At 39.9% G+C, this 26,895-nt stretch overlaps 2 long non-coding RNA genes across 2 annotated transcripts in view; one reads left to right on the top strand and one right to left on the bottom strand.

Annotated features, from left to right (window-relative positions):
• Positions 1 to 26,895, top strand: part of LOC107318136 (uncharacterized) — a 185,974-nt gene that overhangs the window by 76,564 nt on the left and 82,515 nt on the right. The gene's annotated exons all lie outside the window — the stretch shown is intronic.
• LOC116653825 (uncharacterized) lies at positions 21,179 to 24,793 on the bottom strand. Its single transcript, XR_004308306.2, has 3 exons — positions 24,691 to 24,793; positions 23,448 to 23,500; positions 21,179 to 22,771 (listed from the first exon to the last, which is right to left on the bottom strand). It is a non-coding gene; the product is annotated as an uncharacterized LOC116653825 (long non-coding RNA).

Here is a 26,895-nt window from a genome sequence, read left to right as displayed (position 1 = left end):
GCCTTTGTGGATGTACCATCTAATAGCAGTTTAATGTTAGCTATGGGATTTCTGCAGTGGTGTCCTGTAATAACACTTTGGGCACAAATTATGTGATCAAAAGGTTTTCCTTGCAAGCTGCTCCTCAACAAATTTGACAAGGCAAAAGAATTTGAGTTATGTGATCATGGAATTTCTGATCTGATTACAGAATAAACCTTGATGTCTACAAAAATTAATTGATACGAATTGGCTATTAAAACGATAGCATATGGAGTATCAGTTTTGGGGAATTCTGATAATCTTAGTGGTCAAAATGGGCTGATAGAATTTGATCAGGTGTGTAATCAGTTCAGACGTGTTCTGGAATATTTCAGTGAATGGAAGCACACATCTGTATAGGCAGCCATGGATGCAGAGGGATGTCTGCATACTAGTTCTGCACTACCTTTATGAGTGTACATGAGGTTCCTTTAGACAGTTTAACACGTATGGAGGCAGACAGTTGAGCAGCTGTGTCTTCATTCTGGGAAGTCTCTGTCTGAATATGCTTGACAACATAATATGCGGCCATGGATGTGAGGATGGACAAAGCAGTGCTGGGACTGATTTTCCTTGTCATCTCACGGGGAGCAAGGATTTACAAGCATGGTAACCTGCAGTAAAAGGAAAATCCAGGAAAATATGGCGGTTAACAACAGATCTGCATGGAAATCTTGTTCTTAAACTTCTGCCTCTGAAGACAAACATTAGAGAATCCAGAGTAGGTCCTGAGAGGGGCTGTAATACAGAACTCGGAGTTTCTCTCTCCTTTTTGGGTTGCCATCTGCTTTATCACTTAAAGAATGTTAACATTCTTTAAAAATGGGCAGATGGACCTCATTCAAGTTCTGACAGTAACTCTTTGTTATTGGTACAAATAGCTGCAGAGGTATTTAATTACCATTAGTAGTCATCAGTTTGCTGCGAGCTGGTGACATTCAGAATAGTGAGCAGGCTGCATTCTTTGTGTCCAGTGAGTTCATAGAAAGTTAAACCTACTTTTGACAACAGCCTCAAGCTTAGCTACCATTAACCCCTCTTCAGTTACTGGATGATGTGTTTGAACAGTATGAATGATTAATGAAGGTTAAATAGTCCAGTTTCTATCTTAAAACCTTTTGTTATTGGCAAAGGGCAGGTCAATTGCCAAGGTGAACAGAAATTCAAGTGTTTGGTTTTCACCAAATAGTTCTTGGCAAATTTAAATTATTACAAGGTGGTAAATTGAGAGGGAAATGAAGGACTGTGGCCAAACAAGGTAATTCTTGAAGGCTTGATAAATTAAACCAATCTTGGGTCTGATATTAATCTTACCTGCTTATCTATTCCTCAACAAATTCTGCAAAGTATTGGAGTATGTAGAAATAACTAGCCCAGTGAAAGAATAACATCTGGAGTTACTCTTTGTTCCTTTTTTTGATGACACAAATGAGAGGAAGAGGAAAGAAAACTCCTGGTAGCTGCCTAATTACTTTCTCTAGCCTAATTCCTGCTCAGAGCTTGGCCATCTGCAGTTTTGAAGAAGTGAGATCCACTTTTGACTCCATAATATTTGCTTATGAATCCATGGGTAAAGTTTGGCAATTGTGCATGAAGAGGTAATCCTAGAAGCATCAGAAGTCAGAGGGAAAAGGTAGGTCAGTATTTTGGGGCTTCCTTTGGCCTCTGGCAGTGCAAGATTTTTCTGTGTTGTAGCTGTGACTACAGAGCCAGTCTAAAAGCTAGAAAAGGCAAATATGCTTTGAGGTTCAAACTGTGGTAGGCTTATTCTTTTTATTTCCTTCTTGCATGTTGCCATTGTGGTAAAAGCTAATTTCCACTAACTTCTTTAACAAATGCCCCTTGGTGACATCTCAGCAGCTTTATTGACTGTTGAAGCCTTCTAGAGTAGTAACTGACTGATGAGTAATTACAACAATTTGTACTGAAGTGTCCTGCTCAAGGTCCTTGTTTTTAACCAGGAGGTCCAACTGCAGTGAGATTTCAATTCTTTTATTTTACCTTTTCAAGGAGAATTTTCCTTTGACACATTCTGATCATGCTTCCTGTTCTTCATTTCAATCTGATTTCTGCACTGCATGACTGTTGACAGTGCTCCAGAGATCTTTGCTTGCCATTCTTGAGCAATCCTTATGGGTATGGTTTAAAACAGGCTTTCTTAGCTTTTCGCTCAGCATTTTTCTGTTTTATCAGGTTTTACAGAGCTCTAAACTCAGATTAGCACTGTCACCTGGGGACTGGGAAGGTTTTTAGGACTCCTCATTTAGTGAAATACACCTGTGTATATTTTATAGCAGGAGAAAGTCATACATACATATATATATGTGCGTGGATCCAAATTGGGATCCAAGGCTTGCACAGCAGTGGTGCCGCAACATTTCAACAAGGCCACAGCCCCATCTTCCAACTGGGAGGTCCCTCATCGTAACTCCCACCATCTCTGCTTGTAAACAAAGTACACATCTCAAAGCAAAGGACTGGCCCTCAGTTTCATTTCAGTTTCCATCCAGCATCAGAGCTGCAAACAACTGGCTGAATAAAATGACTGGTGACAAGACTGTGCTGGCACTGGGGAAAGAAGTGAGTTAATTGACTACAAATTTGCAGAGACATCACTGAGATATGGGTCACAAATGACTGCTGGGTCATGCTCATTAGGAGCAGCACGGACACGTATTGAGCCCATACATCCTGATAAACTGCAGGGAATTGTAATTGCTTAGAAAGGTTATTTCAGTAGCACTGGTGTGTAGGGGAAACAGTTTTGTGCATGTATACTCTCCAGATATTGTGGGTGACATCTGGACTTGCCTGAGTAATGCCTTGTGCATTGTTTTCTATTTTCCAAAGCAATCCAGTGCCTACCCCAGGTAGTGTGCTCATTATTGTTTAGGAGAAAATTAGAAAGGCACAGCTGCCCCTGATGTGACTCCCATATTCCTGCTGTAGTGGTACACACTAATCTAAGGCAACCTTTTTGCCTTAATGAAGTTTCTAACCCTGGGGAGTATTCTTTCCTCACAGTCAAATAGGGATGTAGCTTTAGTAGAGGCAAGGGCTGATGTGTGATTGCTCCATTTGAGTTCAGGAACCCTTCCTCTGCAGTTTGTTCTGCTTTGTTATGAAACACTTGTGCATCTTGTTTCCTAAGGTTTGTACTGCATGGGAGCAGACTGTGAGTCTGGTGTTTGATAGCTTCTGTGTCTAACAATTTAGAAAGTCAAAGTGCAAGAGGTGTGCCATGGGGTGAATCTGGATAATCTGCTTGCTCCAGAGGAAGAGGTCTAGGTGAGGTGCTTCCCAGGAGGTTACTTGCACTGCAATGCTTACTATTAGGATATTTCTGAAAAGTTAGACCTTTTAAGAAATGAAACAACAAACTATTGATTCTAGAGAAAAATATGGTGGGTATCTGAAGCTCATGGTTGCATTTAACCATGGGCTCAGGGCTCTGAAGCTCAGTTGCATTTAACCTTAATCATGTCACCAGGATGAGAGCATGAAGTGAAACAATTCGCAAATGAATATTTTGTGATTTAAGCAAGGCACTGTGCAGTGAGTCACTACAAAGCATCTTCGTATGTTGTCATGAACAGTGTAAGAAAAGTTCTGGTTGCTATGTTTTGGAATACTTCTATTTGTAAGTGTGGTTTCCAAGGCAAAACCTTTGCAGCTTGATGGCAGTCTGTACATCAGGCTTGCCCAAACACGGAAGCAGACACACATCTGACAATTGCCCTACTTGAACAGCAAGCAAAGCTGAGTAGGTCAGGATAGTTAGAAAAATTTAAGTGAATACTGAAAAATATTTACAGAAATGTATTTTGCTCTTGAAAATATAAGCATGAGCATCCAAAGGTTAAAAAATGGTTTGATGGGGCATTGCAGCGCTGTCCATTGTTTTATGATACAAACTCCCAGTATTTGTGCATGAGATTCTTCCAAATTCACAAAGGCTATTAGCGGCAGAAAGTACCAGTCGAAGAAGTATTCTCACCTCCATGTTTTCATAGATGTCTGGGAAATTTTCAGATGTGCTCTGAAAGCCCAGGTTTAGCAGCCATCAAGATTTGCTAAGAGAAAAGGATGAAAACGTCAACCCCAGAAAATTTTGGCTTAAAATTACTTCCCTGGTCACTGCTGGTGTTGGTTTTATGTATGTTTGTGTGGCTGTTTTTATACTTTTTGTCGGTTAATTCAGTCTTACTGAGATGCAAGAAGATGGAGAAATTGTAAGCAAGCATTCAAAAATAGAGTCCTGTTTACTGTTCTGGCCAAATTATGGCTGGGTCTTAGAAATAGGGCAAAATGTCCTTAAGTTTGGAAAGAACGAAATTCATCCCATTATATAAAGAAGGAAATAAACCACATACTGTGTAAAATCTTTTAAGGAATGATTAGGAGGGCTGAATCATGCTTCAGCAGCCATTTTTGTGGGGAGTAGTAGAATTTTAATTAGCTTCATATTCATTACTCACTTGATACATAGTCTCTAATTGCACCTTCAGTGTATTTTGCTGTCTGTCACTGGAGCTCACTTTTATTAACTATAATCATTGAAGGTTTTATGAAGCCTATCCATGGTATATGAATACCACAGTGCAAATGAATCACTCAGCCTTACAAAATTGTCATGAACATTTGCCAGTTGTTAGGAAGATTTTTTTACTTGAACTGGCATGAAAATTATGAGAGGTTGAAAGAAAAAGTGATTTGTCTGACCACCAAGGAGAAGCCTGGTAATCATGTAGGTACCTTTTGCAAGCTTAAAAAAAAATGTTTAGGAAACCAACTGTGCAGTTGTTTTGAATTCCATTTCTACTTTTTGTTCATTAATTTATAGCCCTTTTTGGTCAGCATAGGATAAAATAAAAAAGTGCTGCTTATAAACTTCTTTTTTTAAAAAATCTTTTAATAATATAGGTGGTATTTACATAAAAATAAAACATGTGGAAAATGAGTTATCAGAGGATTCTGCTTGAAGTGCTGACCTTATCTTTCTTCAGTTAAATTCCCAGTAATAAAGATGAAAGATTTGCCTAGAGTATACTTGAACTGGGATTAAGGGTATCAGCTCTCAGTGACTTTTGCCTGCGAAGTAATTCCACCAGATGCTTCTGTCACATAGAAATGATAATAAGGAAGTAATTAGTGTTTGCTGTATTAATCTTCTTGAGGCAGGAATTCTAACAGAGATCATGATTTTTCTTCAATTTCTCAATTGGCCGTTAAAGAATTGTGAACTGGTACTGTATGTCTTTCTCCCACTCATAAAATGTCAATCAGATAAAAAATTAAAGTAAGTGAGTTGTGCTGATGTGCCTACAAAAGAAAAAAGCAGATGGATGAGTGATTTGGTCCTAAGTTGTGCTTTCTCTGCTGATATAGGCTCACCAAGGTTGGAAAAGGTCTCCACAATCTCCAGTCCAACCTTTCATCTGCCACCAGTATTCCCTCACTAAACCATGTCCCTTAGTACAGTGTCTAAACACTTCCTGAACACCTCCAGGGGTGGTGACTCAACCACCTCCCTGAGCAGCCCATTCCAGTGCCTGACCACTCTTTTAGAGAAGAATTTTTTCCTAATATGCAATCTGTCACCTGCAAAAAATGAAGTAGAAAGCAGTATCAGACAAGAAGCTGTTCTCCAGTGCTTCTAACCAAATTGTGGTGAAATTAGTAGAAAATTTTCCAAAGGGAATTTGTTTGGATCTGAAATTACTAAAGTGGCTTTCAGAAGTTTGTAAGAAATATATGAGGAAAAGTAAGTGACTGTTTTCACTGTTGGCCAAAAAATCTCCCAGGTCTTTAAATCTTTGCTGTTGACTGTCATCTCAGTTTGGCATTTTGGTAAAATGATACAGGGAAAAATGTGATTGCAATTCCAGAATATGTTGAGGCAAATTAAACCTGAGCATGGCTCTGTGTGCTGAAATAACCCCCCCCAGAAGGCATCAGTGTACCATGAACCAAAGTGCCTTCAGTTTGGCATTAATCCACATGAAGGGGATGGAAAATTAATAAGATTTCTTCACACTGGCTTTTCCTTGAAGACCTCATCATTGTTTTTCTTTTCTGTCATTGTGTTAAAGCCCTGTCCCTGTTGGTGTAAGTGGCAAAATTGCCACTGAGTGAAGCTGGGTTGATGTGAGGGTGTTTGAGTGACAAGTGGTCACTGTGATGGATCACAACTGCAACTGATAGCATTGATAGGCACAAGATTGAGTGCTACCACCAGGGCCACCATTTGCTTGAAGTTTCTTTGCTGCCCACTCTTTTCTCTGTTAATGTAGGTGCAGATTTTTTTTAATTTTTTTTGCAAATCATCAACCATCAGGATATATTTCTGGAAATAATACACCCTGTCTCAAAATAAGTAAATGACAGTCAATCATCCTTGTAATACTCTCAGATAATTAGCCATTGGGCCTGTCTAATTACTTCCATGAAACATGAGTTGTCTTTCTTAGATTTCTGCAATATGGTCTGGGATGTCTCGAGTAACACAGCAGTTACCCACTGACTGGCCCACAGCGACGACTAATAAAGTTTATTAGTTGTAGTTGAATGAGGGATAGTAAAATATGGATATGCTCCTTACTTTCAAATTATTTATTAATTAATTTATGTTACTTCTTTCCACAGTAGTGATTACATTGTTTTAATAATATATAAATCTGATCATGTATACATGAAAAAAAATATACGGGTTCACTTTGCATGAGCGTAGGACTTCAAAACAAACAAGTCCGTAGCAAAAGGTAGTGAGTACAGCTCGGAAAATTTCACAACTACTTTTCTTAGAGTTTGTATCTCCAGACTGAACCAACTTTTGTTGGTTACTTTGTTGGTCATCTTTCTCAGTTTATATAATCCAGCATTCAGCTGTAGCTGTTTTCTCTTGCACTGTGTGCATCTGCCTTTTGCCAGTATCCTACAGAGATTCAAAATTCTTATTCTCTAGGAAATTCAAAGTTGTATAAAAACAATCCAAAAGAAGATTTGGAGGAAATGTATACAAATATATTTTGTAACGCTTAAAAACCTCAATTTGACAATTTGAAATATTTATATTTTTTAATCCTATTCTGCGTGACTGAACGCTTTCTGAGTACTTGTTGACATGAACCTTTGCCATGGAGGTGTGCCGTGTCATGGGATTGTGTCTGTGAGCCTGAATCCTGATGGCCTGATCTTTCCCATGCACTCATTTCCTCCTGAGAGAGTTTGTCTGAATCTCAGTAGGTGACCATCTGCCTTGAGGAGTTCCTGGAGGCTTTTGCAGGTCTGGTTTTCAGCCCTCAGTGGGCAGAAAGGTGCACAGATCCCACATTCTTTGTTGGGATGGTTAGCTTTACAAAAGATGCTGAGGCAGAAAATAGGCTGGAGGTCTGCAGCAGGGAGAACAACCCCAGCAGCCTGTTCTTAGGGATGTGTCCATGTGTAAGAGTCACCTGGGGTGGCAAGACCCAGCAGCCAGGTGCTCTGTGGTGCTGTGCTTAGTTGGTTGTCTGCAGCTCCCAAGGTGTGGCGCAGCTAATCCTCTTTGCTTTTTAATGAAATCATTCTCCAGATTCCTTTGTTGAGGAAATCTTTTCCTCGTGCATGGATCTGGGACCTTAGAGCAGGAGATGCCTGTTCTCCTTGAGTTTTTTTCTACCTGGCTGTGTAGTCAGTCTGCCCAGAGTGTGGGCTTTGTTTTCCACCAGCAGATTTGCATTTCTGAACACAGCTTTATGATTTGTGCTCCGCACTTGAAAGCTTCAGTCCATGAAAGCACAGATCAATAATACTCGTGCTGAAATCATTACATATTTTGTCGTATTCTTGTATTGTAATCGTAAATTCAGGTGCTGATCTGGAATGTTTGTTTTGGCCACAGGGGCCAAGTGATGGTATCACAAGGAGGAATGCAGAGAAAATGGGATAGCCTTCAGCTGCTATAGGGATTGCAAAGAGCTGTGTCCCTCCACAAGCTCTCAGTAAGCTCCTTTTAACTGCACAGCTCTATGTAAAATTATGGAAAATAAGTGGAAAATTGCACACAATTATTCACTGCTCTACAAATATGCTTTAAATATTTGAAATGCAACAAATGTGTAGTTCCAAGTCACCAATCTCTTGTTGTAGCTTCAGGTAATTCTGGTAATTGATTGTCAGCCTCTGTTACAGGATAAATCATTGCTTGAGGACATTCTCAGTTCTTGGAAATCACAGGAGATATCCTGGCATCAGTGAGCTTTTGCAATGTATTTCAGTGGGAGCAAACATTTTGGTTGACACTTTTCCTTACTCTATTACAGCTGAAGAGGTTTGCATGAAAAGAACACTGCGTCCTAGAAGGCATGGCAGATCTCCATAGATGCTCTGCAGCCTTTATTCTCTTACGCCCCTGGAGAATCCCTCTCTATGGGTAAAGGCAAACCCTTCTACAAATTGCTCTTTTTGTGTGAAAAAATTGGCTCACCATCCCTGAAATCAGGGAAATGGATTAGTCAAAAGAATTCATGCTCATGTGCAATGAATATGTTTAAGATCCACTATGGCATTCGGCTCCAACTGTGTATTGGGATCAGGCCAAAACTACACCTTTCCCATGGCAGCTTCAGGAGACAAAGAATGAATCAGGGATGGATTTCTGCATAGGTAAAGTAGGTCACTGCCTACATTGCAGGGAAACTGAAGACAACAAATAACATGTTTCATATGAAGTAATTGTTATTCACAGACAATAATTACTTCCTATTAAAGTTGGTAAGGGTTACAAGTCAGGTTTTCTTGGTGTCTGGTAGAACTGAGAGGTTCATAAGGAAATGCAGGATTCTGGTGGGGTTTTTTTTTGGTGTGGGTTTTCTTTATTTTGTTTGTTTTGTTTTGTTTGTTTGTTAGAGGAGAAAAGATCACATTTTGCAGTTTGGTGCAGTGCCAAGTTGTGAAGCTTTGGTAGGCAGCTGTTCTTTCCAAGTGCAGTTGTTTTGACCCTGTAGACCAGGTCAATCCCTTTCTTTCTTTCAATGTGTTACACAATTTAAGATAAACTCTGGTATAAAATGCTGTTTGCATGTGACACCTGTGACTGTGTTCACCTAAGGAGGTTTGGTGTGCTGATGAACTGATGCTGTCCAGTTTGTGCTTTGAACGCAATGATGTGATAATGAAATACGAAGGGCAACCTATGCCAAGCTTTGGAGTGGGAGCTTTGACACCTCAGTCATGCAGTTCGGTTTAACCATATATGAATTGCTGATATACTGAAAACAACTGGAGAGTCCTGGCCCTCCAGCTGCCCCAGCAACCTGTCTCCCCTCACATTCTAGCTCAGAGCTATATGTAAGCAGAAATGTGGCATTTGGTTTAATCCCCTGCTGCAGGCAGGTCGGGCACTCCCACTGTGTTAAGTACTAATGCTTGTAGCGTTAGTGCTTAGTGTCAGGAAATTCCCCAATTGCTGGAGCCACGGGTAGCGTGTTCAGATGTGCAAATGTGTTTATACATTACTGGAAAATTGGCATTTTTAAAGGAAGCATTTCAAATGATAACTTACATACTGTTTGTTAATTTTTAGAATGATAAACATGGACGAGTAGCTCTGTGGGGCTGAGTAGCCCTGGGACGTAAGCAGGTAAAGCATAAGAGAAAGACTCTTAAATAAGGCAGAGTAGCTGAGATGCTCCTCTGGGAAGTCTGGTACTGAGAACTGGTATTCTTAGCCAAGAAATTCAAATTCTAGTTATTTTATGGTGTGAAATCTCGGTGAAAACTATATGGCATTCATGCAGTTTTTAGTTGGGAAAAAACACTGTTTAGATTTCAGAGGTGAGAAGACCTCAGGATGCTCTGGCCGTTCCCATTTCTCTGTTGAAGCATTGTGTATGCTCATTTCTCTGATTTAGGCATCCAAAGAAGGCACCACAAACTTAAGATTGTATGAGCATTTGGGGAGATAAAGATGATGCTTCTGGATTGTTATCAGTGTGGTTTGGAGCTAGGTTAATGGTCTAGGAGCCAGGACTGGTAATGATCTCATCTCTGGAACTACCTCTTGCGTTACATAGTCAAATCCTTTCATTTCTCCATTGTTTTCAGCTTCCAGCAGAGATAATTCTAGAGACTTGCTTTTGTATTAAAAAGCTTTGATACATATAGATGCAAATTAAGAAACAAATAGTATTATTATTGTAAATCCAGTCAGGAGCTTTAACCTTCTGAACCATCTAATGTCTGAAGAACCAGTGCTGAAAAAGTTTTTATGCACTATTGAAATAGCATCGATATTGCTACCCTTCTCCCTGAAATTATAAAGAATAATTGGGAGCACTTCCTAGCACTGGGCAGGAATTGGGCAAATGAACAGATGCCTCTGGAAATCAAATCCAGGCAGAAAGGAAAATACTCCCTTGTTGTACAGAAAGGAACTGATGCTCATATGTTTGGGAATTTACACAGATCCTCATTCAGTAAGGCACAGCGGCTTGAGCCACCTGCGGATACGGCTGGGGGCACACAAGAGGATGGGTATATCCTCCACATACCAGCTGTCCCTTGCGAACCAGTCTCCTCTTCACCCTCCTCTGAATGCCACAAGCTAGCTTTTTAGTTTAATGGTCTTAAAAAAATGGTTTATTTAGAAGAGAAAAACTTCCTGCAAATAATTAACTGCCAAAAATGACCACTTGAGAGTTTTATATTGATTTATTTCTCTCTCCACCAAACGCTTCTGTTCTGTATCTTCCACTTACTACATTATCACACGTCTATTTTGCATATTGGGGTTATGAATTTGCCTTTTCAGCTGTCTTAGGCTATTTGTGTATCTCGATGGTTGATAAAAATATGACAAATTGTTCTTGGCAATGGGAGGGGAAGAGTGTTAATGATAAATGGGCTTTGCACTGCAAGCGTATATTCCACACTTCCTATGAATGCCATCTCCTGGAAAGCTCACTGCAGTCTGACAAAACATTTTTCTGGATTTAGCCTTAAATGAAAATTCATTAGTCACATTACATAGCAAAGGCTCCTTTCCCTTTTTCTTACCTTATTTTATTTTATTATATATATACTTTTTGGCGGTTTTTCTTATCTTTCTCCAAGAGCTTTCTTTGACAACAGGACAGTGCCCCAGATTTCCTAAATTTTAGAAAGCCTGGAAAAGGTTAATTGGAAAAGTCAGGGTTGCAGTTGGGTAGTTAGTGCAGCTGGATTCTCTGTGCCGCTTGTTAGGATTTTCTTGGTGCCTCAAGGCCCCACAACTCAGTGTCACTGCTGTCGCCAGTGCCCTGACTGCGAGTCCACTCCCCAGCCTCACTGGCTCCTCGTTTCTATACACTTCACTTTGCTGAGCCACTGCGAGCTGGCGTCATCCATCTAGTCACAGCTCTCTAAGTTTGCCATGTGCACTGACCCCATGCTGACCCCGAACCATGATACAAACTATGGGATTGTAATTAATCTCTAATTACCCACAATACCTCGCTGGGTATTCAGCCTGCTGTTCAGTTGTATTCCCAACCAATTCAGTCATCAGTGGAGCATTCAAATTTGGTGCAGCTCAGTGTTTAGAACCCAAGGGCTTCACTAATGGTGAGTGGCCGGGCTGCTCAGAGGGCTGTGTCCACTGCTTAGCTCCGCAGCACTCTGTTCCCACGCGGCTGTCAGGCTCCGGCTGTAGCTTGACCAATTGACGGTGTGATGCTTGTGTTCATGATTCACCCTTCAAAAGACAACTGAGCAGGCTGCGTGTGACACCAGTCATTTATCTCTATTAGCTCTTGCTTTCGCAGCTAGTGTATTTCTCCTGCCAGGGGCAGGAGGAGCCTATCATCGACTCAGCAGATCCTGCTGGAATGCATTGCTTCTCTTTCAGTTTGAATTGTGTTCCTACTTCTGTTCAAGTGATGAGATCTAGTGCGGTCAGTCCCTGGAAAGATGCCCTGAAGAGAACTTGTGCTGGGTTGTGAAGTGTTTCTGCTCCTGAGCACCCGGTTTCCAGTTTAATCAAACCATTAAGGGGAGAGATTTAATTTGGTCATGACTGTAGGAGCTGCTAACAGACAGTAAGGGCATTTCACTCTGGTTATCCCACAAGCATAGGACCTTCCACTCCTTTTGTGTACAGCAAATGTAAGGATGGCATACTGCTGCCCTTAAATGGTAGATGGAGCACTCAGGAATGGAAGAAACATGGAAGAAAAGAGGAAAACCTTTCCTCTCTGACTGCCATTGTTTCAGCTACCCAACACTTTCCCCAGGTGTAGCTCTCTTGCCATCTTCTCATCTCTCAACTGGTTTTCCTTTTTCTCCATTCTCATACTTCCAGCTTTCTCCAGTGCCAAAGTGCCTCTCCAGGCATTTCCTTCCGTCTCCTCACCCGCTACCTCATTTGCCCTCTACCAATATCTCTTCAAAGTTTCAGAGAGTCTTGGAGCTGGGAGAGAATATTTTGATATGACATTGTTTGAACAGCACACACACGTATGATATGCTTGCCAAGTCATACCAAGTTCCAGTGTAAACTGGTGTGGCTCCCAGTAGCCAACCAGTAGTGGGTGCCGGCTCTGATATCCTGGGGTGGAGCTGGGACTTTTGAGTCTGCTTTAGCTCCTTCTTGTGCAGCTGATATCCCTGAGCTTTGGGTTTCCTCACTGGCTGCAGCCCTCTACCTCAGCCTGTAGGTACTTTTGGGGATGCCCTGGGCACCCTAGAAGTAACACCAAATAAATGAAAAGGATGGACACTAGAAAACTAGAAATGGAAAAGAAAGGTCATAGAAAAAAATCACAATTGTTTTTTGGTTTTGATTTTGAAAGGAAAACTAATACATGTATCAATCTTAATTTCAACCTATTTAGGGTCATTCATTCATGTGGTTGCACTGGAAAACTCACAAAATCATACTGCCTTGAGGATGTCCTCTGATTTCCAGCCTAAAGTATTTAATATTTTACTTGTTTTGTACCTAATGAATATAATATTTGTACATACTGACACAAAATTTAAAACACTCACTGTGGTGAACATAATTGTACTAAAAACCTTATTGCTATTTTATGGCCTGATACCTGGCATCAGGTCATTAGTGGCTATATTTCTCCATGCCCAGTACCTGGCAGCTGCCTCAGCTCTCTGGTATAACAGTTGCTGTGGTGACTGTTTTGTTCTTAAATACTTGCAATATATGAAATGACCACATTAGAAGCTGCCTAACTTGTTTAAATATTACATATATTAAACCCGTTATTTGCTAGTGATAGTGTGGCACTTCTTTCCTTCACCAGAACTCACTCAGTGGAGATGGCATTTTTGTTCCAAATGTACTCCATTTATGCCACTTGAGTTGGTTTTAACTTGGGAGGTTTATTTCTTGAGACTTTAACAGGAGCATTTGAGGGGAAGAGAAAGGGGTTGTCAGCAATCCCACAAAGCCTTCAGCTCGGTTCTGTGACACACACTCCCGGGGCGAGATGCTGTCACCCAGTCAATCAGCCATTAGGCATGTAATTATGGCAACCAGTCATGAGACAGTTCCTAATTAACACTTATTTTTCTCAGCAAACTAGTGTTCCCAGGATCTGAAGCAAAATGGATAATTAAGACATTGCCTCCATCTACCTGGGGCATCCATCAGTTGTCTGTTGTCCTGCACTCAGCTCCAATACCCTGATGTACCTGTTGGCACAGCTTGTCCCCATGCTGTCTGTTCTTCTCCTTGTAGTTATCTGCTTCCCACAGCAGGTGCGGGCAGCATTCCCACTTACAGGACATGGCAGATGCTAATGAAGACTCCTTGAACTTGTTCGGTGTGCATCTTTTAGATTTTCTATCTATTATAAGCTCTTAATATTTTTTAATAGTTTTTCTGTAGAGGCTGTTGGATTAGCCTTGTTGGATTAATAGGGGGAAAAAAACCTGCTTATATTTACTTGGGTAAATGCTGAAGTCCAAAACACAGTCATGTCACAAAAATAATTGCTTTTTTGGTGACCTTCAAATTCTGGAAAACTGATGAGCTTCTCCCAGGACCAATTAGATGTATGACATATGCAAAGCTTTGCTGCGTTTAAAGAACATTTACCATATTCCCAAGCCAAGTCCTAAAAGAACACTATTAAATAATCCACCCATTTATCATGTACAAATAAATGTTTCTTTCTCTCATTGTTTCAAATGACAACTGACTCAGATTATTCCACTGATGTGCTGTGAAGACTCCGAAAGAAAGAATTAAGCAAAAGACCAACACCCAGTGTTTTTCAGCACCTGTTAATGCAAGAATCCGATAAAAACTCATGGAGCTGTGATTGATATTTTGCCTCCTTTTGACCCCTGAACTTTGTATAGTGATGAAATTCGAACAGAAATATTTGCATATTTAAACATTTGGTTTTGAAAACCCACAAGATGAAATTTGCACCACTTTTTTTTTTTTTTTCTTTTTAATCTGCTTTCTCTTTTCTGTAACTTATTCTTGCATTTCTTTTTCTGTTTAACTTCTGTTATCACACATTGAGGGGCTTTTGAGTGGCATTGAGAGCTGTATTCTGTCCTTTAATACTTTACCAGATGTATGACCTTGGGCAGTAAGGGAGAAGTTACCTCACCTGTGTTAGAAACGGGCATAAAAATGAGGTAAGTCCCAGCATGGAGGCTGTGTGATGAGGTAATTGCCTGTAGGCATAAGCAGGGGTTTGTGTATCAGTGGGGTAATTCTGGTGTTACTGAATAGACGGGAATTATTCCACTGATACACAATAGACCTTATTGTAAATCTGCTTGTTTTGTATGTAAGTTCCTCATGTGCAGGTACAGTGGTAGGTGGTAGATTATTGCTGGGAAGCAATATTGTGAATTCTTTCACTCTGTTTAAAAACAAAGCATTGCAGTTAAAGCCTTTCACTTTCTTTTTTTCTCTAAATGGCAGGCAGAGGTGGTTCCAGTCTTAGGTCTGTGAGCAACTTGTACGTAAATTTGGTTAGAGTCATTGTTCAGGAGCGATCCCTAGTAGTCATGATTATTTTCTAAACATTTCAATTACTCTCTGATAGACCTATCTGGGGGAATTTCGCAACAAATAGACTCCATCCTACTTCTGCAAATATATATATATATATATATATATATATATATACACACACTAATTTTCCTGCTGAGCCATCTAGTTAGTTATGGCCCACACTTAAAGGTCAGCACTGTCCAATTCCTTCTTATAATTCTTCCATCTTATCATTACGTTAAGATATTCTCAACTCTGGAAAGAAGAGCTCAAAACCTGTTCTCTAGATTCTATGAGAATGCACTTTTCTCAAATGCTTATGTCCACGTTCAGCTTTTCTGAAGTTAATTGTCCTGTGAGAATGGAGCTTTTTGGTCTACAGCAGTGTTTGACATGGCAGGGGGAGCAGGAGGGGATTTTTATGGCTGCACACTGAAGTGCAAAAATAGTCAGTCTTTGAGTCAAGTGCTTGAAAAATGATCAGTCTTAGAAAGGTTTGACTTTCCTGGACTTACAGGCAGAGATGGGAGCTGAGAATATGGGCATATTGGTCTGTTTATTTTGATTACTGTAGTAGTAATGTGCTTGGTGAACATCAGATACCTTGAGTTTGAAAAATGGTCTTGACAGGCAGCAGAAAACAAGTGACAGATTCCTTCGCATTAAGAAAGAAATTATTCTCCATGACGTAATGAAAGATATATTACATTTCCTGTAGCCTGATGGAAGGTTTAGATAAATCTGGAGGGAAAAGGGAAATGCGCCAGCTGGCTGCAGATGGCAGGTACACAAAGCCTCATCTCTCAGTAGAGAGGTGCTCTATTTAGGGGAATAGACTTGTAGCTAGAGCCTGTACAGCAGGGTTCAATGAAGCTCAAACCAAAGGAACCTACAAAGGTTTCCTAGAGGGTGACTTTCAGATGCACAGAGGGCAGAACTTGTCTATTAAAGGTAAAAATGAATGCAGGAAAGGGTGACTGGAGTAAGCTTTCCACTGACCTTTATTGTTTGACAGGGCTGCAAGGAACCAGATATTTTCCTTTGGACAATTTGACTGGAGTCTGGGGCTAAATATTGTCTATCCCAACAGAGAAACTGGGGTAAAACTGAAAAGCATAAAAGAAAAAACAAGCAGAAGTTTACTCTTGGGCCCGAAGCATCAGTGAAAAAACCCTCAGTGACCTGAAAAAATTCAGCTCTGGCGATGGAATAGATAGAGACAGTGACAAATATAGTTCAAAACAGAGGGGGAAAAAAAATCTCTTTTGTTGTTTTTACAGGGTATTTCTGTTGCAAGCATGGAAATTTTAGGTTGCTCCCCATTGTCACACAAGTGTCATCTTATAGACCCATCGAAAGGCTCTTTGCCATATTTTCCTTTATTTTTTTTTTCTTTATTGATTTTTCTCTTTAAGACTTTAATTCACTCTTTTTCAGTTGCTACAGTTGAGAGAGAGATTCTGTAGATCACATAGAGATAACATTCCAACCTATGCTGGGTCACTCACACCTCACATAAGAATACAAGCTTCCTGCAGACACCTAGTCCTTTCCTGCTTTTCAGGCCTTTTTGCTCCATCTTTTCCTTTTTTTTTTCTCCCTTAGTATTTGGGTCTTAATCTTTCTTTAGACTTATCCTTCATGCTGTGCTCATCTGAAATGTACCAATAATTGCTGCTACCTCTCTGTGGTTTGATCATTCTGTGCATTCCTTGCTGAAACTATCAGTGAAACGACATCTAAAATATGATTCTGCACAGTTAAGGTAATATTTTGGGTGTCTGAAGTCTCTTATAAATCATTCTGTAGACAGTCTGTTTTTTAAAAGAAAAAATGACAGCAACAAGCCAACCCTAATGACATACTTCAGTGTAACGCTGTAATTTTAGCCCCTGCCATGAACTATTGCTGCTGTACAGTAAAGTATTTTGCTAGTAAACGGTGAAGTGATTTCTAGTAAGGCTTTTTCCCTTTATTCCATCCTCCATCGACAAAATTCACATCTCACAAACTCCAATGTATTAAAAGAAAATACTCATCTGAAGCACATTAGAAACCATGTGAGAGCCATACAGAGAGTAAAGACAAGCTGTTGTAGTTTCACCTGGTTTATCTTTGGATGTTTTTGAAAAGGCAGAAGATGAAGGTGCTTCTTGCCTTCAAGTGGATGAAGTATATCAAGTGTGGGATCTATTTATTGGTGTCAGTGTTTTTACATTGTTTCTGGATATATGCACAATACTGGGAAATGCATTTAACTGCCTCTGCTCTAAGAAGTTTTTTTCCCAGGTGATCAAATATCCCTTTAATAATTTTTATTTTATTTTATTTTATTTTATTTTATTTTATTTTATTTTATTTTATTTTATTTTATTTTATTTTATTTTATTTTATTTTATTTTATTTTATTTTATTTTATTTTAATTCACTTTCTACTGTTTCCTGCGTCTTGAAAGTTTCCAGCTTAAATGATCTTTTAGTTCTCTGTCATCATTGCAATTAATTTTCTGTCAATTTAGTTATTAACTGAAGGGTGACTTTGTGTGCAGCCATCTTCACTGCCAGTTGCCACCAGCTGGCTGCCGTGAAAGAATTTGTCATCAGGAAGGTGGTCAGTGGCTCCTTAATGATGGGGTTGGGACCTGGGAAGCAGGGCCTTGGATCGCTGCACTATGGCAGACTGAGGAGCTGAAGGGAATGGCAAATACCACCCTGCTGAGTCCAGGACTTGGGTGGCCTCAGCTTCTGAACTTGGGATGTGTGAATCAGATTTGAGCTGTAAGCCACAGAGCTTCCATGGCTGGCAAGTGTAGGGCCGGAAATTCAGATGAAAAGAGCCCTAAATGTTTTTTTTTGTTTGACGCTCATGTTTAACAGAAAATGATGAATCCATTAGCAACTCCTGCTGCTGCCAAAAGAAACAGACTTGCACTTCTAGATTGCTTTCATTCTATGCTATCAAGCCACTGCATGCTCAGTTTTTGCAAAGCTGACAGTCGTCTATCACTTAAAAGAGGTTTTTAGAGGCACAGTCATCTTTGTTTTAAGCGAATGTATGTCTGCCTGAAAGTGGCTCATTAAAGTATGCTGACCTTGTTGAGCACCTCAAACAAAATTCATAGTGGAAAATGTCTTATTTCATAGTGTTTTTTGTTGTTGTTGTTTTATTTCAGAGTTCTTAATTAATTTCCCATGACAGTGGGGCTTAGGGGGTAATTTTTGTCTGTGATGATGTGTCAAAGGGACGAGATAGCTCTTATACACAGCATAAAAAAGTATAAGTGGAGATCGGGCTGGGGCAGCTCTCATTTTGTAAAGGGGCAAGAATGTTTCTGAGTCTGGCTGCGCTTACTCAGGCCAAACTTTCTATAGCCCTAAGTATCCTGCTGAAAGCAGAGGGACTTCTGAATATGTAAAGGATCCAGGATCAGATGAGTAATGTCTCTAGAAAAAAAAATTCTGAACTAAAGGTTTTTTTTTTCTTCATGAGATACATTATCCAGCATAGTAAAACCATGTGTATTTATAGCCTAGATTATGCTTTGTTTTGTGAGATGAAAAAACACATTTTAGTGTTGGCCCCTTTCCTGAACAGATGTTACTGGCCTGGCTGAATAACTTATTCAAGCATATGATTTAACAGGATTGGATGAGAATTTTTGCCAAACTCAATTCTGACTAGAACTGAAATCTTTCACCACTTCTCTCTTTTCTGCCATATAGCTCTGCAGTTCAGCTCAGCCCACATCTCTGTTTTCTGGCTCTGTTCAGGAGTTATATCAGACTCCTTGCTTTCAGACTTGCGTTGTTCCCATGCAAGAGAATTGCTAAGTGATTATTTTATTTTATTTTTTGGTCATTGAAGTGTGTTTCTACCAATGGTTCTGCCTGCCCTTGACAGACTTTTAAAGATCATCTTAAATATGACTTTAACTATGATTTTCTTCTCTGTGCCCAGCTGTAAGTTCTACTGAGCATTTTGCATAGTTGAGTCCCTCCTGTCTAGCTCCTCTATATTTGCAGGCAGTAGAACTGCATCTCCTTCTTGAGGCTACTGAGGCAGGAAGTGTGGCTGCTCCATTCATAAAAGTATATTAGTAAGAGTAGTTGAGAATATCAGCACCGGTATTTTTTTTCTTGCTTGCTCTTTTGATATATTAGGAAGCATACTTTGTAAATCTCATGTTTTTGTAAATCTCATTTTCTAATTCCCCTTTGGAGCACAGTTTAATGCCTAAAGAAGAATTTGCCTGCCTACATTGTTACAAATGCATCCCATTCTTGAAAGACAACATGGAAAGTTGAGACTTAAGGCATTTGAAGGAGTTATATTCTTAAAATATTAAGTCTGGGCATTAAAGGTGTACAAGCAGATTTTCAGAAGCAATCACACACTCAGTTTGGCAAGAGGATCATCTGTATGAGCAGTTCATTGTTTTGCTCTCTGAGATTTGTACAGGTCATTACAGCACAGACTTAGACTAGAAATAATTGAAAATTTTTCACAAGTACTTCAAAGCTCAGGGGATAGGCTCTAATTCACTCACTCTAGTCCTGTGCCCAGAGAGCTGCAGTTGCTTCAGTAGAGTAATCCTGCTTTAAAATGAGAGTGCAGGGGAGCAGGAGAGTTGCATTCTCATGTGTTCCAATGAGATATTTTCAGTATGCCATCAGCTGTTAAGTTATGTTGAAAGCCTTGTCTCCTTTGACTGTGTGTGGCACTGATCCTGCTCAGCAGATCTTGGGGGAGTCCCAGATCACTCACTGGAACTACATGGGATAGTAGGCATCACTGCCTGGTGCTTGCTTCATTTGACCACATCAGGAAGTCAAAGGAAAACTCCTCAGTTTTCCCTCTGGGTCAATAAAGACATTCACTGCTGTCCCTGTAGCATAGCTGCTGTAATGGAGCACAAAGAATGGACTCTCCACTCAGCCAGGAAAGAGTGGGTCAGATGCGTGGCTTCAGGCAGTCAGGCACCTGCCAGTACCTGTACTACTGATGTCAGAAATCTTGTTTCTCAATCATTTTGCTGACTTTTTAAGGTGCATTTTTCTACTCTCTTGAATGATAAAGCCAGGTTGTTTTCACTTTTTTCTTCATTGTTTGTTGTTTCCCTGTCACAAACAGCTGCAAAACGTGAGCTGCCACATCATCAGAAAACATTTCCTTTTTAAAACTAGCATTTCCAAAAGAATTTTAAGAAACAGAATATCTCAGTGAGGAGGTTGGGATTTATCAGTATTGCTTGGGTGCTGCAGCACTGTGCACAGTGGCAGACCCACTGCTGCTGCTGGCCCAGTGCCCAGAGCCCCCAGGAATGATAGAAATTATTGAAAGGAGCATTATTCCAAGGAGTGTTTCCTCACTTGATACAAATGTTAAGATTTAGCGTTACTTTTTTTACTGTTAACCTAACCTGACACGGACTCTTAGATCCGGCCTGACACCTCTGCCAGGCATTATGCTTGCAAGGAATCCTCAGTACGTCTTCTGCAGCAGCACTGCAAGTCTCTTTTGCTCCTTTTCTTTGGTGCAAAGGGGCAAGGTGAGGGTCTCATCCAGATACCTCTGCATTGTACTCCAGGTTTCTGAAAACTTCTGCCATATGCAGCGCAAGTTCCTGAATTTATTACTTGCATGAAGTCATGTTTGGCTACAAGTTGAGGGGTTATATATATAAGAATTGCCTTTTGATAATGTTATTCCACGCCATCTGCAGAATATTATCAAGTGGTAGGAGGCTGACTACTAAGACCTTCCATAATGTCAGCAGAAATTCACCTCCTTTATACACTGGTCTTATACCATTTCTCCAGCTTGAAAACCCAGTGCTAAGCCTTTAAAATGACACCATAAGCTACAGACCTTTGTCTAAAAGTAAGGTGCCAGATAGTACCTATAAATGTAGGTTTGTTTTTAGTCTTATATTGCAACCTTGTATGTAATTCTGGCGTATTTGCGCCAGCTTCTTTTGACTGTCATTTTTAACGTATAATGTTTTTACCAGATGCGCTGTAGAGCTGTGTTATCACTACAGTAAAAAGTCCACATGTACCATGTTACAAAGTGCAGAACATACCACATATAGCTTCCATACTGGGTTTAGAGATCAGACCGTAACATAATTTGGCTCCAGATGCAAGATATAGACAACAGAGGCATGTTTTGTTACAGGTTTTACTAATGCAGATTTAAAGTAACATGACTGAAGTTCTAACTTGATATGACAGTTACACCTTTTCTGGATGAAAGAACCGGCTGCAATGTTATGCCTGGTTTTAAAACCAATACAAATGATCTGAACCAGATTTTTTCATCACCGTTTTGAAATTTTCCTTTCAGACAGAGGAAGTATTCAGGAGCATTTCAAAGACATGTAAATATGCACTTAGATCTAATAACTTGCGTCCAGACCAAATTACAGCTGGATCACTTATTGTTTTCTATCTCATTTCAAGCTTTCAGCGGTACTTTCCTATACTTTATTCTACTTAAGTTTCCGTGCTGGTGCAGTGTTGTACATAGTTGAGTGAGCATGTCTCATTCCTCTGGTATTCAGCACTGGGCAAATAATGCCAACTGGATGTGTGGCTGCAGGAAAAATGGCACCAAAAGCAGCCAGAGGGTGGGAGCAATACGTGGTTTGGCTGGAGAGATCAAATTATTCCTTCTGGTGCGTGAGGATGTTTCTCCTGAACTTAGCACTCAAAAGGGAATGTAAGCTGAGGCTGTGCTTGGCATCGCTTTGCAGTCAATGTGTTAGAAGCAGATCCAAGGAAGTTCTGACAGGGAGGTATAGAAATAATTGCTGATGAATGAGAGCTCATGGCTGTTTTATGTCCATAAATATCACATATCAGAGGATGCTCAATGCTTGTTTGTGGTGCTATATAAACTTTCCTGTATGCTTTTTTGGCATAATTTTATCCTGTGCAAACACTTTACAAACTGTGACATGAAGCAGCTCGTTTTGCCTACAGCACCAACGTTGTGGTGTCTTGCAGCTCACAGTCACTCGTGGTTTTCTTCGTGTTTTCTGTTCGCTCTCTGTAAGACAGCATATTATGGCTCATAGCTGATTAAGTTTTCTGAGGGCACTGATTTCCTTTTGGTTGAAAGGATCCTATGAGCAAGCAGAGATGGATAAATAATTTATGTTCAGGATAATGGCAATTGCATTCTTTCTGATATCAGAATTTCTTAATGCTTTAGTTGAACTCTTCAGGATAAGCAGGATAAGGCTTGTGGTTTTCTTTTCAAATAATACAGCAGGATCAAATGTGCTGTATACTTTTCATGGCTCTGTATCTCCCAGAAGCTGAGAGGCATCTGTGTAGAAGCCATTGAACAGCATTCATTTAGGCAGCTACTGGAAAGTGCTAATTATGGGTCATGTGTTAATTCAGGCCTGTGTCCGTGTTGAAAGTGCTGTAAGAACATGCCAAGCTGTGACTTTTTGTTTCCCAAGTAGAATTTGCAGCATTGCCCTTGCAATGGTCCTTTTGGAGATGTCTTGAAAGGTCCCATGCTCTGAGAAAATGCTGTCAGTTTGAGGAAACAGAAGGAGGTGAAAAATAGCCACAGATTGTGTCTGCAATTCCAGAACAAACAATAAGAAGGAAATAGATGCAGTTTTATAGCCTGTTCAGTTTGTTCCATTCTTCAGCACTGTGTACTTCATACTTACATAACTCCTGCATATTAGTGTGTTGTTGAGCTTTTCAGTGAGGATGGGTCTCTTGACTCACACTGTGCTGTTAAATAAACGCAACTGCTTTAATGAAAAAAGAGGTAAAATGGTGAGCACAACTCACCCTGGAATCCGTAAGGTTTTCAGTTTCATCAGAAGATGAATTCTCATATTTCACTTTGTGGTATGAACTGTTGGTCAGATTCCAACTTGGTTATTTCGTGTAAAACAGTAATATTGAAGCACTGCTATGGAAAGCTCATAGCAGTAACATACCTGAAACATTTTTTTTTAGAATCTGAAGAAGCAACTTTACATACAAAGCTTAAATTATGACACTGTGAACCCCAAATTTGAGTACATATCTCCCGTGTGGCTCATAAAATTTCAGATTGAGCCCAAATCAAACCTAAACAAAATCTTCTCTGCTCATGCTCTCTTCAGTGAAATCATTTGCTGGTTCACTCTCCATCCATACCAGAAGGTGAACCGAGCAGTCCTTGCCCTTCAGGCACTGAAGAACCCCACCCTCTGACTTCAGTGACTGCAGTAAGGGAAGGAACTATGATCCAAGGATTTGAAGTAACCTGTGGCTTTCTTTTCCTCCTCTTCTGTTAATGACAATATGGAGGAGTGTTTATTCTTAACCAACGAAAGCAAACATTGAAGTGTCATTTAGACATATTATTTTAGTGAGTACAGTGTAAGTTGAAGCATATTGAGCTTAAAAAGCATATTACCTTGTCAAGTACCATGCATAAAGAGGTCAGGACTGGTCTTCTGTCTTTTTTTCCTACATATGATAACAAATGAAACAACGTTTGCATTACTGTTTTAATCCACACCATTGTTTATGAGGGTTCTCAAACTCCTTGTAATCCTCAGAAGGTATTTTAGTGTAGGCTGCTGTTATTACCTGATCGAGTTCCAAATGAGACCCAAAGATGGAGCAGCTGGAATTTTCCAAATTAACTACTGGCTGGGGCAGAGGAAGGGCATCTCATTTTCTGAGTACCCAGCCTGGGTAATTCAGGGCTTTATTTTAAGAGGTGAGCTCACATACCATTCAGAGGTACAAGTGTTCTGCATCTCTGAAAATTAAACATTCTGATAGCTCAGGTTTTATGTAGCAAGTAAGCAAAAGCTCCAGAAAAGAGAAATTCTGACTGCGCTGAAGGACAGCTGATGTGATAGATCATAGAGGGACAGCTTTGATTTCCACATATGGGCTTGTGCTGACAGACCAGTGCCCAGGTAGTTAATCAGGCTGCAGAGCGATTCTGCGCAACTTCTTCCCTTTAAGTAACTTTGACAAAGTCAGGCTCATATATATGCTGTGTTCCCTGCCTCAGAGCCGCTCAGGAACATTCTTCAAAAGGCATTTTTGTGTCTTTATAATTGAATTGATTCTGAAGTTGTACCACAGGTGTACACCTTATCAAAGAAGAGCTAGCACTCCATTTGTTCATAATGCCCTCTAGGAGGAGGTTTAACATGCAATGTTTGTTGTTTCTAGCAGGTCTCTCTGCTGAGAGAGAGGTCGCTACTCAGGGAGGCACTTTCCTCCTTGGAAACAAGAAAAGAAATCCCCGGGAAGGAGGAGAAAATGCATCTGGGTAACAGGAGGGGATCTTGTCAATCTTCAAGTCACTAGAAAATGATCACGAAAGTCTTTTGTTAGAGAAGCCTATAATGGTACTATTGCTTGTCTATTGTGGCTACTAACAGCAAATAGCCTGTGAGGGCAGGGGAGATGTAGGATTAGACATATTGTGTAGAGGGGCTCTGGATGCTTGAAAAGTGCATTCCTGCTCACCAAGGTCAGAGGGGTCAAAATAGTGTCATCATTCATCCTCAATGGAAGAATTTCTATAAACAAATTGACCTTTGAAAACATCCATGGCATATATGGAATAATGCTAATGATGCACTTTTGGATTTCTTCCACAAGTGGGAACAGAAAAGCAATTGTAATTCACTTACGTTAAGTTAGAGACTGTGTTCTGTGGTACTTCTTCTGTTGCTAGGATCTGTAGCCATCCTGAACAAAGTTTTTAGACAGCTTAATTAGTATCATAATTTTTGGTGCATCTTAAGGATAAGGCCAGTCAACAAGGTTTTACAGAAGTCTCATGTATGTGTATTTCTGGGGATGATGCTGTACGTGTTCATCACAGGTAGGGAGAAAGGTGGACTTGATCTTCTCTGATTGAAGTGGAATGAGTATCAGCTTTGTCCACTGTAGGAACTGCACTTGTTCTCAGTTGTGCTTCTGAGGAGGAACCCTTGTCTGGTCTATCTGTTGACTTCAGTGCTCATCAGGACTATTACTTAAACAATTTAATCAGACTATGCTCAGCTATAAGGAAATTGCTCTTCCATAGTGCACTTGAATTGTATGAAAAGAGCTCCAAGAAATGATTATAGGCATTGATGTTTTACTGAATGGAGCAGATAAATATCTGTGAGGTGACTCTGTATAGTAACGATATAGGCAAATTGAATGTTCATTTCAAGCCTTAATTAAACTTACCTAAGTAAATTTTTCAAAAGATTAGAATTACCTACTGCAATTTCAACTATCCTCTCTTCATTTGCAGCCAGGAGCATGTATTCTTTACCTAATGTGCATGTACAGCATCCACTTTATTAGTTCTCAAGCTCACAGTACTTAATGAGGGACCACGGTTGAGAAAACAGCCCTTGACCGTGGCTGTCTACTCTGTGAAGCAGTATTGTTTCTAAATGCCTGAATAAAAGCACATTAACAGCAGGAGTCAACAAAGGTAGTTTTATGATTTTTATTTTTAAAGGAAGACTTAAAAGTGTCCCTGATACTTTTTTAGAATCTTTTTCAACTGGATTTTTCTTGAACAATACTTACAACATCCTGATCTTTGGGGTCAAATCATTCTCTCAGTTGCGTGCTGTGCAGTTCTGAAAATTTGGAACAAGTTTAAAAGTTTGAAGGACTGACTATAACCACCAGGTTTAAACACAGAGAGATGCTGGCATTCCTGCGTCCTCCAAAGCACAGCTCTTTGCACAGGTTTCCATCGTTTCTTTGGAGATATTATGGTCTCTACAAAATGGGGGAATTCTGTTCGATACCTGACAAAATGATCTGAGTGCACATGCAACTCCTGCCAGAAGAAAATCCCTGCAATTTCAAACTACTTTGAGATATTCATGTGGTTAAGGTATTGGAGTGAATCTTGGAAGATCTAGTTTTATGCTTTAAACCCATATACAACCTTGGGAAAGTGACCTGGCAGTAAAATGGAGATAAAATCACCTCCTCTCTCACGCAATTCCTCCTGTTCTCTTATAAAGATCTTTCAGGCCAAGGAGCGCGAATGTGCAAGAAAGGGAATTGTAATATAACTTGGTATTTTGAAACAATGTGAGGATGTTCTTAATCCTTCCACAGACAATTGAGTAAACAGGATATGAAATTCAAACCAAAGAGGATATTACATGAATTTTGGCATTTGCAGGAAGACTTCTTGACCAGAAGTCAATGAATTAGTTCTCCTCCTGTAATATTCACACGCTTCCCATTTTGTCAGTGGTTTAAAGTGAGAAACTCTTGAAAGAGTGCATGGCTTTTAGAAATAATTATTAAAAAAAAACAAAAAACAAAACAAAAAAAAACAAACACAAAAAAAGCTCACAAGAAGGATGGATGGTAGTTTAAATATGAGTAATGCAGAGCATCTGAAAGTTGAGTCTTTCCATTGACTTTTGTAAGTTTTTGTGAGAGTTCAAAGTTGCATTTAGCTGGCAGGGGACCACCTTTGAAGATGGATGGAAGCAGCAAGTGAAGAGAGATTTGAAGGAAGAGAGGGAACATTAAACTGAAGAGGTGGTTTCAGGAGCTTCGAGTCAGGAAAGGAAGCATACACTAGGGTCCCTCATATCAGTAAGCTAACAGCAAAATGGGTAATTTTTAAACAACTGGGCTAACCTTTTCAGGTAGGCCTGATGTATTGAAAGGGTTAGTGCCTGACTGCAAATGCACACACATAAAAAAGTGACTTTATTTGCATGTCAACTGTTGGAATTTCTCACCTCTGACTGTGGGGCTCATCTTAGAAGTTTGAAAGTCTATGTTTTCATTATAAAATAGGTCATCCAGGATTCAAGTTTCTGACATTAAACTCTCCCTTGGAAGAAGATGTGCTAATT

This window comes from Coturnix japonica, chromosome 12 (assembly GCF_054131305.1).
Source record: "Coturnix japonica strain WE chromosome 12, WE-NBRP24, whole genome shotgun sequence".
Classification (NCBI taxonomy): Eukaryota; Metazoa; Chordata; class Aves; order Galliformes; family Phasianidae; genus Coturnix; species Coturnix japonica.
This window is presented reverse-complemented; position numbering and strand designations above follow the sequence as displayed.